The 13,271-nt window shown below is 31.5% G+C and overlaps 1 pseudogene; it reads left to right on the forward strand.

Moving 5' to 3' along the window:
- Nucleotides 1-1,539: 1,539 nt before the first annotated feature.
- LOC139507978 (O(6)-methylguanine-induced apoptosis 2-like) lies at nt 1,540-12,796 on the forward strand (annotated as a pseudogene).
- The last annotated feature ends 475 nt before the right edge of the window (nt 12,797-13,271 follow it).

Below are 13,271 nucleotides of genomic sequence, written 5' to 3' on the forward strand. Positions count from 1 at the left end.
TTTGCACTAAGCACATCAGTTCTGGAAAACTCTGAAATTCGGTAACGTTAAGGAATTAGGTAACAGTTACCAAATTCAATTACTGAACCATTAAAGAATTCAGTTACTTAAGAATTTATTTGGTTTTGGTATTGATATAGAATGAACTATTGCAGTCATACAACAATCACTTTTCCATTGTGACGTTAGATATTTTGTATTATGATGTCAAAATTTGATGGGAACCTGTGTGATGTGCAGTAATGGCGGTCCAATATCATTAAGGTGTAATGTATTCTCAATTGCCCACTTTCAGGTTTGCACTAAGCACATCAGTTCTAGGTAACAGTTACCAAATTCATTAACTGAACCATTGAAAGAATTCAGTTATTTCAGAATTAATTTGGGTTTGGTATTGATATAGAATGAGGAAAATTGTTATTTTATTGAACATTTGAAATAAAATAAAGTAAAAAATCATTAATAACATTCATAAAGTAGGCGAGACACTGTGTTTCACAGAACTCTTACAATTTTTTTAGTCTTACCAAGGTAACAACTTTTATTTTATTTTACTTAGCATCGAACACATCATGACAAACCGTCTTATTGTTGACTCATTATTTCAAATTAATTTGGTTTTTTTTAATGTGCATTGCACTCAGACAGGGAACATGTCTGTAGGTGAGAAGTTTAGATTCAAATATTATTTATAATTATTTCAATTAAATAAGGTTTTTCAAAATGGCATTGAAATTATCTCACATGTCACATAAATAAAAAAACTCAAACGTCAGTCTTTCTCAACATATCAACACTAAATAGAATAATTAAAGCAAAAAGAAATGAATGTTTTAAAGCAAATAAATTAACAGTGAAATTATAAATAATGAAAAGGGTAACAAACCATTCCTATTACATTCCTCCCCTTTAAAATAAATCTTGTTTTAAATTATCTCTCAGCTAGTGGTGTCCATTTTAATGGTTCAACATGTTTGTTACACTGATTGGGTATTTGTAGATGTTGTGTACATGTACGCCGAAACCTTTAACTCTTTCAGGACAAAGGTCAATCAGTATGGCTCTAGAATAAAGCAGGTTAATATTCATAATACATTATCATGTCTTGTCCTGATATGCATTTAGTTCTAGGGCCAGCAATTTATAAAAAAGAAGAAACAAACAGGAAAATGGGAAAAACAAAACACATATAAAATATTAAGGCAAAATGAAAAATTGCCAAACCAGCTTAAATTTGTCTTTGGTGAATATTTGACTTTATTTTGCAATCATACATGTACATGTACAACACAACCTTATTTTTATATTGTACATTTGTATGTAGGAGACCAAATTTATGTTTTTGTTGTAAGAGCTTCTTTTGTACACAACATGTTTCAAGGTTCCTGTCTTGCTTATATTTTTAGCTTTAGAAAAGTTATTGGAGTTCTTACTAAATATATATTATACAGTGTACACATAGTGCTCTATACTAATTACTTTATATTATTTTCATCTGTAAATCAATATTTTATATCATCTGTTAATATCATTATTTAGCAATCATGTTTATTTGCAGGTCATGGAATTGTTGCTGCAACTGCATCAATACCAAGTAGATATCAAACTATTGTAACAGATAATGCAGATAAAAGAGGATTCTTAGGCCAAGCAAAACGCTTCCGTTTTGATGAGGCAATGGTAATATTAAAACAAATAAATTATTACAGAGATGAACACTTTTATCTTGCTATCAAAATGTTTGCCTTCATATTTTACTTGAATAGCATTTTGTAGATGAATAGAAAGTTTATTTTATAATCAAGGATAATTATATAAAGTGCCTAGAATTTAAAAAAATCAGCACAACAAATGTTAGACTTAGAGAAGTTTAGATTCTCTACTTCCTCCCAGACCAGGGTTGGAACCTGCACTTTTACTTCTGTCTCTTTTACAACAACACAGCCTAGCATTGGGCAGACACCTTATCCCTTCTCTATTGCTGATAAAAATCTGCTTTCTTTTCTGGAGGTGAACGTATTACCAGTTCATAGCAATTAGACATGGTCATCTGACACAATAAATGGAAATTTTTAAGTGCAAATGTTATTATCCTGATGACAGTGTCATAGGAATCGAAACATGTTTAATAAATTTTCTGCAGCATCCCCTAAAGTGTTATTGTTATATGACTTTCTGCATTTAAAAAGAAGTGAATAGAATTTTGCTTAATTCTGTTCATAATTTTTAAACATGTATTGACGTTACTATTTTTACTGATGTCACAAAAACCAAAAGCAGTTCTAGTACTGCTTGAATCTGTCCCCAAAGAAAAATCCTGGTATGGAAGTTTTATTAATGAAAGTTTTCTTGATTTCAATATCAGTTTATAATGTATTTGTATACATAGAATTGGCTCATGACTTGTTACATGAATCTTTATTTTTATTTATGTGTTGTTTTAATATTATAATTGTCTGTATTTGGATCACGCCTCTATTGTGCTCTTTCCAATAAAATATTGAATTGAATAAAAGGAAAGGATTTATATTTGGTGTGTAGCTTTATAAAAAAGTATAATCGCAAAAATACTGTGCTCCAAGGAAAATTCAAAACGTAAAGTCCTTTATCAAATCGCAAAATTAAAAGCATTAACAGTTGAAACAAATGGTAAACAACAGTCATACCTGACTTGGTACAGGCATTTCCTTATATGTAAAAATGGTGGATTAAAACCTGGTTTTAAAGTTAACTAAGCCTCTCACATAGAATCCATTATATTGATAACAGTGTGCAAAGTAAAACAAAGATATTATAGGTAAAAAGGTTTTAAAAAATGGGGTGCAGCTGTCATCATTGTCTTATAACCTTAACTGCTATTCTTATGTCAACCAAGGAAAACAAAAGTGTTGTGTTTTAGTGTGTAAGCAAATTTTAGATCTGTATGTTGTGCATACTATTAGTTGTTTGGAAAAATAATTAAAGTTTGCATAAATTTACTCTATACAGACAGATGCCCCTGGTCTGGAAATTATGTTAGACATGAAACCATGGATAAACAACAGTTCTTCTTTCTCTAAGAAAGGAACAGGAGGATTTGCTTCAAAGGTAGTATTTTTTTTATTTATCTTTAGAAATAATTTCTATATGTTTCTACTCAACTCAATTATGTTTTTTATTGTGTACAGGTCATAATTGGTGGTTAATTAGGTACATTGACTTACCTTAGTCGCCTACATTATTTCTACAAACTGTAGTAACTTGTAATTGTCTCGCTGGACGGAGTCAAAAATGAGACATGGGTATGCTGTTTCTGGCGTCGGTGACAACGGCGTCAACAATCTATTAGTTTGTGATTAGGTCTAGTTTATGGTGACTACTAGTGTTAAGTCAAAGATATTTGGTATGCTGTTGTATATGTATTGGCACATCTCATTACCATGGAGACTATTTGACCCCGCCCCTCAGTTATGGTCAGTTGACTTTGAAACTTTTACTTAGTTTTCATGTATTAGTTTGTGATTAGGTCAGTTTATGGGGAACCACTAGTGGTAAAGTAATGATAATTGGTATGCAATTGTATAAGCATTAGCACATCTCATTACCATGGAGATTATTTGGCCCAGCCCCCTCATTCATGGTCTATTGACTGAAATTTTTGATTAGTTATAATATATTAGTTTGTGATTAGGTCAGTTTATGGGGAACCACTAGTCCTAGGTTAATGATAATTGGTATGCAGTTGTATAAGCATTGGCAAACCTCATTTTAATGGAGATTATTTGGCCCCGCCCCCTCAGTCATGGTCTATTGACTTTTGCTTAGTTTTCATGTATTAGTTTGTGAATTAGGTCAGTTTACGGGGAACCAGTAGTGGTAGGTCAATGATACTTGGTATGCAGTTGTATTTTATTAACATTGTCACATCTCATTACCTTGGAATTTTTTTTACACTCCCCCTCAGTTATGGTTTATTGACTTTGAATTTTGCTTAGTTTACATGTAATAGTTTGTGTTTAGATTTGTTTAAAGAAAACTACTTATGATAAGTCAATGGTATTTGGTATGCAGTTTGTATTAGCATTGGCACATCTCATTTCCATGGAGATTGTTTAGCCATGTACCTTCAGTCATAGTTCATTGACTTTGAATATTTGCTAAACTTACATCTTAAAATGTTGATATTTTTTATTTCAACATTTGCATTATCAAAATTACAAAAAAGCGAGACATATCTCTGTGGTAACAGTTTTTTTACATTTTGTTTTTGTGGTGCATAGTTCTTATTTGCAATAGTCACATGTTTTAACATGTTGAAATTTACTGCCAAAAAATTAAGTCACAGACATCATTTGATGTTCATACTCATACCAAATGTATACTATCACACTTTTTAAAACATTTGTTGTAAACTGTGAATGTTGATATGTGCTAATTAAAAATGTATATTTTTGGCTTTAAACAAGATGGTTAAATTGATGTTCTTTTGCAGCATTTACTTGCCCCTTTCTTGTTTGCTAAATTGGTTATAAAAAATCAAGTTCATAAATATATATAGATAAAAATTATGTAATTTTATTGAAATAATATAAGAGCATACAGTTTGCAAGTTACTCCTGTTATCTATAACAAGGATGTATAATCTATAAAATAGGTTTTGATTATTTGATATTTTTGTTTTATATATTGTAGAGTAAGCGAGGTGTAAAATACTACATAACGGCAGCACAGGACCTGGGGTTTATGGTTTACCTAGTATGTTGGTCACTAGGAAAGATTTCAATAAATCAGAGAACAGCAGCAACTTCCATAAGCCCATTGCTAAAATCTCAGATAAAGTGGAAAGAAACCAGCACCAAATACATATGATGTAGGTAACTGTTTATTTGGGGAGGGGGAGGGCATCAATGAATAGGAGACAATCCTCCAAAAGATACTTTTAAAAGATCAGTAAAATAACATTTTTAAATGATTTGTTGCTAAAAGACACAACAATGCTTACTAGAAATTACACAGCAATATCAAGATGATTAATCCTCCCTGTCATGGCTTAATCGACTCACAGGGAAAAATGAATGCCCATCAGCATCAGCCTTGACTTTCAATGCTTGACAATAAAATAGTAACAAAAATATAGATTACAATGTTACATTTAGACAAATCAGGACGCCGTCATGATTTACATAGAAAGACGTTGTGATTTTAATGATGGTTTACATAGGCAACCAAAATGAGTGGATGTGATAAGAGCTTGACATATTGTACAGACACTAGTAGATATTTATTTGTTATATGTGTAGTTGGGTTGAATTTTAACGATATACTCCACATCTCCTTTTTGATTACCAAAAGTCATTTCTTCCTAAAATAAAGTTGCAAAAAACAAGTGGGTAAACCACAAGGTTTTTCTCTCATGAGAAACACTTGATGTCTGCACTCAACAAACCAGGATGTTAACCTTAAACATTGTAACCTATTGTATTACATTCACAAAGAATTTTAGTAAAACTGGAGTACTTTTATAAGAATGAATTGACACTTATTTTCAATTTATCACAATTTCTTTATAAGTCTTTTATATGATTTATTTACTCATTCACTTATTGTATTTAAGAAAAAATAGCAACATTGATCACAAAGTGGCCTTTTGAGGCTCTTCATATGTTCTTGGTCATATTTGAGAGCATGTGGGAATCTAGTTTTTGTTTGATTTTACTCTTCACATCTTTGATCATGTTTTGTATGATTTACTCATATCTTCCAATTTATGTGAAAGTGCTAGATGTTAATTTAGAGCTCAGCCAATAAAAAAAATCACTTTTCAGTCTCTCAGGGGAGATAATTCATTTGATAACTAAACAATAAAATAAACTGTCTGAAATCTTACATGAATTTATTTGCAGGTATTAAATTCTAAATTTGGAAAGACCAATAATGTCACAGCTGGAGCTGCATTCAAATCTCAGTCCAAACGAGAAGCGATAAATGTCAACGCTTCTGCAAATAATCCAGCTCCTGGTAAATATTGTTACCCGACCATGCAAGGGCTGTATAGCCAGTCAAGGTCGTTAAAAACTTTCATGTGTTGTATATTGTAAGCTTTACCAAGTATCAAAACATTTTACAGGTAAAATTAGTGAAAATTTTTACAGCAAATGTAATGAAATTGTTCTGATAGTTATCAAAGGCAGTACAGGATTATAATTTAGTATGCCAGACACTAGCGTTTCGTCTACATCAGACACATCTGACATTTATATTAAGTAATTGGTGATGATGTAGAAAATAATTGTTATTGATAAATTAACAATAAATTATTTACCTCTATGAATAAAAAGATATAAGGGTGTATACATCAATGAGACAGCAAACTAAGGGTTTAAATTACCATGAGTCTGTCATTTCAGTAACCATATATATATATGTTGTTTAATAATTTGTTATTGATTTATTTGCTAATAAAAAAGGGAATCAGGTCATTAGTTATCTCTGGGCTTCCTCCGCCAATAAAAACTGGCGGCCACGAAATAGCATAAAAGCTTTACTTAAATGTGGTGTTAAAACACCAAAAATCAAATCAAATTAAAAGAGATTCAAATGTCTTATAGGAAATGCAGTTAGAAACCAAATGCTTATGTTCAGTGATCATAAGAAAATTAGCAAATAAATAAATATATATAATTAATTTTGATATGCATTGTTCTTTACAGATATAAATGTTTTGTTTACAGGTCATTATGATGTGAATGATTCCCTTCTTCATCAGAATGTAAAAGTTCCATTATCAAGTTTTTAAATCAAAGTCAAAAAGACAGATGGCACCAAGTCCTGCTGCTGTAAGTACACAGAGTATTGACTTCTCAGTTATTATAGGCTTATTCACACTTTTGTTCTTAAAATTACACACAAACAAAATATTTTTTTTTTATTTGAAGTGTTCTGTAACACTTGAATCTGTTTTTAGGGGTTTTCATACACTCTCCTATAGTAAGGATGGATTATGGTGTATTGTCTACCACATATGTACCTAACAAACTTTATCTTCATACTATTTAATAAACTGTTAAAGTTTTGAATTAAATTAAATAAAAGTGAAAAGAGATCTTTAAGCTGGTTTGAGTTGAAATATAAAAGATGATTTTCACTTCTTCTGTCTGATTTTAGTATAAATTTTGTGTGTTTTATGTTTAATAAAGGTACCTGGTCCAGGGAGCATATAAACCACATGAAGCAATAGACCCAGCAAAAAAACAGTTATTCCCGTAAGTTTTACTAATTTTACTACCCAATAGAATATGATAGGGTGAACTGTGGATTCTGTATTTCTGTCCGTATTTGATTTCATAGATTTGCTTCAGTCTGCAGGCCTATAAAATATTTGAACTTCTTACAGTGATACACATTAACCCACAAATCCATAATATCCAACAAATAACTATGAACCTATAGCATAAGATGTTAACTCATTTGCTTATCAGTCATCATCATATATATGATTTGTACATATTTTTCTATAATGATCAGATCATTATTGTCTTAGTTATAGTATTTACTTTGTTTTTAAAAGATATTTTCATATTTATAAGTGATTTGAATAACAATGGCCTATTATAAAAGTTCCAGACATCTACTTAAACTTTGTTTTATAAAGTAAGCTTAAATGGATTTTTAAATAGTTTTATAATTTAAAAAAATACTTTGCATAAAGTGTGATGAATGTGTTTTGTCTCACCCTTGGAAGAGTTGCAGTTTGGGAGACATATGTTTTTACTATATGCCACCAGCAGCATAATTTATTTGTATAAAGCTGTATATTTCCGAAAGGTTATAAGACCTGGATGCTTAATTAATCCTTTGTATGCAGATACCTTATTTGATGAAGAAGTATTTGTCTATTGTATATCCATTTGTCCTTGACCACATTTTCATGGTAAAGCAACTCTTTAACAAAAAATATACGTTTTTTTTCTCATGAAAATTCTACACTTATTATGAGTAATAAGATATTTATATATGGTATATGGGTTCCTTGCAATGTCTACATCAGTACATGTCTGTCAAATAGGGTTCACCTGTCCACAACCTCACATCATTGATCAGTGACCAAGGTTTAAGTAACATGATTACGTTAGTTTCTCAGATACTATAACCGTAGATCAACCATATGTGCTGTATCATCAGAAATTATTGTAATGGGTACCTGTCAGTCTTGTAGGAATCATCTGACCTTGACCTCATTTCTATGTTTCTTTCTTTGGTTATTATTGATGTTTTTGTATGTTTTTCAAATACTTTAAGCAATAAGACAACTATATTTGATGCATGGAATAATTATAAGGTGTACCTGTCTGTCTTACAGGATTTATCTGACCTTGACATCATTGTCATAGATCTTAAAAAGTGTGAATTGTATGTCTATGTGATGCATGTATCAACCCTTCGTCTTAAAGACTTTCAACATAAAATCAGTGGTCAGTAGGGCAGCGTGTGCACTCTTTGTTGTAACTTAATATTATATTTACCCATAAAAGCAATGCTAATAAATTTGAAATATTTGATTATACAGGAGGAAGCATTATTTATGTATATCTGCCCCTGCTATGCCATTACCTGATACTCCTCCACAACCAGGACCAGGAAGTTATGAAACAGTTAATTATGAAGGACAACCCAAGCATTATATGTCATCATCTGCCTTTGTTTCTACGACAAGTCGATGGACAGGTACTGCCAAAGAGGGAGAACAACCAGGACCAGGTAATACTTTTGTTTACAATGTTTTGTTGGTAATTTGAGTGATAAATACTATTTGGGAGGGGGCTTATATAAACTGACCATGCATGCAGCATACATGCATGATAAAATCTGTTAAAATTAGTAGGTCAAAGAACCCCTTAAAATAGAAGAAAAAAATTCCCAGCTTCATGGAAGATGTCATTTATGAGGCTTTTTTGTATGTATATTGTTCAGACTGGGAATATTGTTTATACCCAAAAGTTGATTAGTCATTTTTTATACGACCGCAAAAATTGAAAATTTTTTGGTATAATGGTATCACGTTGGCGTCGTCGTCGTCCGAATACTTTTAGTTTTTGCACTCTAACTTTAGTAAAAGTGAATAGAAATCTATGAAATTTTAACACAAGGTTTATGATCACAAAAGGAAGGTTGGGATTGATTTTTGGAGTTTTGGTTTCAACAGTTTAGGAATTAGGGGCCAAAAAAGGGCCAAAATAAGCATTATTCTTGGTTTTCGCACAATAACTTTAGTATAAGTGTTAGTATAAGTGAATAGAAATCAATGAAATTTAAACACAAGGTTTATGACCACAAAAGGAAGGTTGGGATTTATTTTGGGAGTTAAGGTCCCAACAGTTTAGGAATTAGGGGCCAAAAAGGGGCCCAAATAAGCATTATTCTTGGTTTTCGCACCATCACTTTAGTATAAGTAAATAGAAATCTATGAAATTTAAACACAAGGTTTATGACCATAAAAGGAAGGTTGGGTTTAATTTTGGGAGTTTGGGTCCCAACAGTTTAGGAATAAGGGGCCCAAAGGGTCCAAAATTGAACTTTGTTTGATTTCATCAAAAATTGAAAAATTGGGGTTCTTTGATATGCTGAATCTAACTGTGTATGTAAATTCTTAATTTTTGGTCCTGTTCTCAAATTAGTCTACATTAAGGTCCAAAGGATCCAAAATTAAACTTAGTTTGATTTTAACAAAAATTGAATCCTTGGGGTTCTTTGATATGCTGAATCTAAAAATGTACTTAGATTTTTGATTATTGGCCCAGTTTTCAAGTTGGTCCAAATCGGGGTCCAAAATTAAACTTTGTTTGATTTTTATCAAAAATTGAATAATTGGGGTTTCTTTGATATGCCAAATCTAACTGTGTATGTAGATTCTTAATTTTTGGTCCCCTTTTCAAATTGGTCTACATTAAAGTCCAAAGGGTCCAAAATTAAACTAAGTTTGATTTTAACAAAAATTGTATTCTTGGGCTTTTTTGATTGATTGTTGGTTGCTTAACGTCCAGTGGCAAATATTTCATGCATATTCAGGACGACAGGCTTTTTTGATATGCTGAATCTAAACATGTACTTAGATTTTTGATTATGGGACCAGTTTTCAAGTTGGTTCAAATCAGGATCCAAAATTATTATATTAAGTATTGTGCAATAGCAAGAAATTTTCAATTGCACAGTATTCAGCAATAGCAAGAAATCTTCAATTGCACAGTATTGTGCAATAGCAAGAAATTTTCAATTGCACAGTATTGCGCAATAGCAAGAAATCTTCAGTTGCACAGTATTGTGCAATAGCAAATATTTTCAATTGCACAGTATTGCTCAATAGCAAGAAATATCTAATTGCACAATATTGTGCAATAGCAAGGAATTTTCGATTGGAGTAACTCAGTTATCTTTCTTTGTCCAGAATAGTAGTTGAATCAACTTAAATCATTGTTTTATACACTATACAATGTATATTTACTTTTACTACCAACTGATAAATTAAAACAATCTTTATCATTCAGTGACAACAAGCACTTTATTTTACATTTTAATATTTTATGATGTATTTAAATGAGTAGTTATTGTTGCAAACTCCATTAGAAATTTGAATTGAGATCAGTTTTGGAAAAAGGGAAAGGGGGATGTGAAAAAATAATGGGAGAGAGGGGGGGGGTTAAATTTTTCTCATTTCAGATTTCATAAATAAAAAGAAAATTTCTTCAAACATTTTTTTGAGAGGATTAATATTCAACAGCATAGTGAATTGCTCAAAGGCAAAAAAAAAATTTTAAGTTCATTAGACCACATTCATTCTGTGTCAGAAACCTATGCTGTGTCAACTATTTAATCACAATCCAAGTTCAGAGCTGAATCAAGCTTGAATGTTGTGTCCATACTTGCCTCAACCGTTCAGGGTTCGACCTCTGTGGTCGTATAAAGCTGCGCCCTGCGGAGCATCTGGTTACTCCCATGCAATTTACAAAAGATTTATGACAAAATAGATTGTGACATCCCAAATTCCAAATTCTTTATTACCTTGAACTTTACAGTTCATCATTCAATGTTTCTTATACATGTTGTGGCTTAGTGCAAGAAGTAATGCATCACAGTCAATAGGCCATCTGAAAGTTAACAGGAAATGGGTTGTAATTGGTTTTGTTTTTAGTCCCTACCGACGACATCGAAGGGGACTTTAGGTTTGCACTCCGTTTGTCTGTCCATCTGTCATTCAGTCTGGAAAATCAGTTTTCCACACTTTCATTCTTCTTTGAAGATATTGATTTGAAATTTGATATATAGTTTTATCATGACAAGTTACAGATCAAGGTTGAATTTTGTTCCGGTCTGATGATTTTTTGCAGAGTTATGGTCCTTGAACTTAGAAAATTTATCCAAATAATCAGTTTTCCACACTTTGCCTATTGCTTGAATATATTGAATCTGTTAATTGTTATGTAGATTACACCATGACAAGTTATAGATCTAGTTAGAGTTTTGTTCCAATACAATGATTTTCAGTGGCAGATCCAGATCTTTTCCTAAAGGGGGGGGGGGGGGGGGGGGGGGGGGGATGCACTCCAGTCATGCATCAGTGATTCCCTATATAATCAACCAAATTTTTCCCACGAAAGAGGGGGCCAGCACCCCCCCCCCCCCCACCCCCCACCCCCCACCCCACCCCACCCCCTGGATCCGCCTATGATTTTTTAACTAGTAGGCCAGGGGACTATGTATTGCCATGCAATACTCACAGAATGCTCGTTGTTATTGTTTTAGTATTCTATTAATACTTTCAAAAAAAGCTGCAGAATATTATATGCAAATAGATTAGATTAAAAACCCTTTCAGACACAAAAAGAGAAAAAAACACTGTTGTGTTTGTAATTTTTACAGAGTTTAAAAACCTGTTTCGCCAAATTCAGGATTGGACTTTCATTCATATTCATTTCAATTTTTCCAGTCCTGTTCTGTAACCATAACTTTGATTGTAGCATCAACATAGGCTCTCCGTATAACTAATACATAATATCCAATACAAATGTCATTACCATTTGTTTAGCCTTGCAATATATAATTGTTGTCAGTTAATATCCCTAGTGAAATAGATTTCCACCTTTATATCTATTGATTATATATGTAAGAATAGAAAGAAAACATAACATGTTGTTGACTTCCTTTAACACTGGTTATATTTGTCTTCAAAATCTCTGAAGTCATTCAGGTACAATAATTTAATGATCATTATTCTATTGATATTTAAATATTTATGTAGCATTGTCACTAGTACCATTGGTTGATGATCTTTGGTGTGTCCTGGGAAAGCTTTGCTTCAATATAACATTAATTACAATTAATAGCTGTTATATTTATTGATTTGTAGCTCATTATAGACCTATCAACATGGGAAGGCAATCCTTTATATACAATGCTGCTAGCAAATGGATATAAAGTCAAGGAAAAAATAAATATGTATTATGACTTAGAGCCAAAAGGTCCATCAAAGTAAATTGGCTGAAATTGTGAATTATAAATAAAACCAGATCTAGAATCAGATGTGAAACAGATTATAAAAAACCTCATGCAGAAAGCCATGTCTAAACAATTTCTTTGCATTGCTTATATTAATCTGGTGGACATTCCCGAGTTGTATGCTGTCAGACCTGTGTGGGAGTTGGAAAATATGTATGTAAAAGAAGTTTTGTTACATTTCAAAATGTTTTCGATAGTTGAACTGCTATATTATTTTATGTATATGATATTTTTACACTATTATATTGATTAAAAAATCTTTTAACAATCAGTATTATCAATTTAATTATTTTTCTTTGTGCTATGGTTCTCTTTACTGTGATACAGATATTTTTTATGGGTTATATATTTCCTGAATATTGGGATATAAGATTTCTGTGAAAAGGTTATTTTAACAAAGTCCAATTTTGTATTAATAATTGAAATGAATCATTACAGTAACACTTACTGGACATCTTTATTTATTTTGATTTTTATTGTGTTATTTTTAATCAAAACATTTAATAGTTGTAAATCATGATACAAATGAATTGTTGATATTTATAAATCAGACGGGGAAAAACAGTATGTCTGCTGTGTGTATTTTTCCTGTTTGAAAATACCCCACATACAGTTAAATTACTAATTCGGATATATTTTACTTATAACAAATATGGCCACTAGTCAAATCTTAAATGTTGATTGTTACTGCCAGACTTCTGAATTGACAGAGTATTTCTTTCAAATCATCCTAAGACTGATCA

This window comes from Mytilus edulis, unplaced genomic scaffold (genome assembly GCF_963676685.1).
Source record: "Mytilus edulis unplaced genomic scaffold, xbMytEdul2.2 SCAFFOLD_1802, whole genome shotgun sequence".
Taxonomy (NCBI): domain Eukaryota; kingdom Metazoa; phylum Mollusca; class Bivalvia; order Mytilida; family Mytilidae; genus Mytilus; species Mytilus edulis.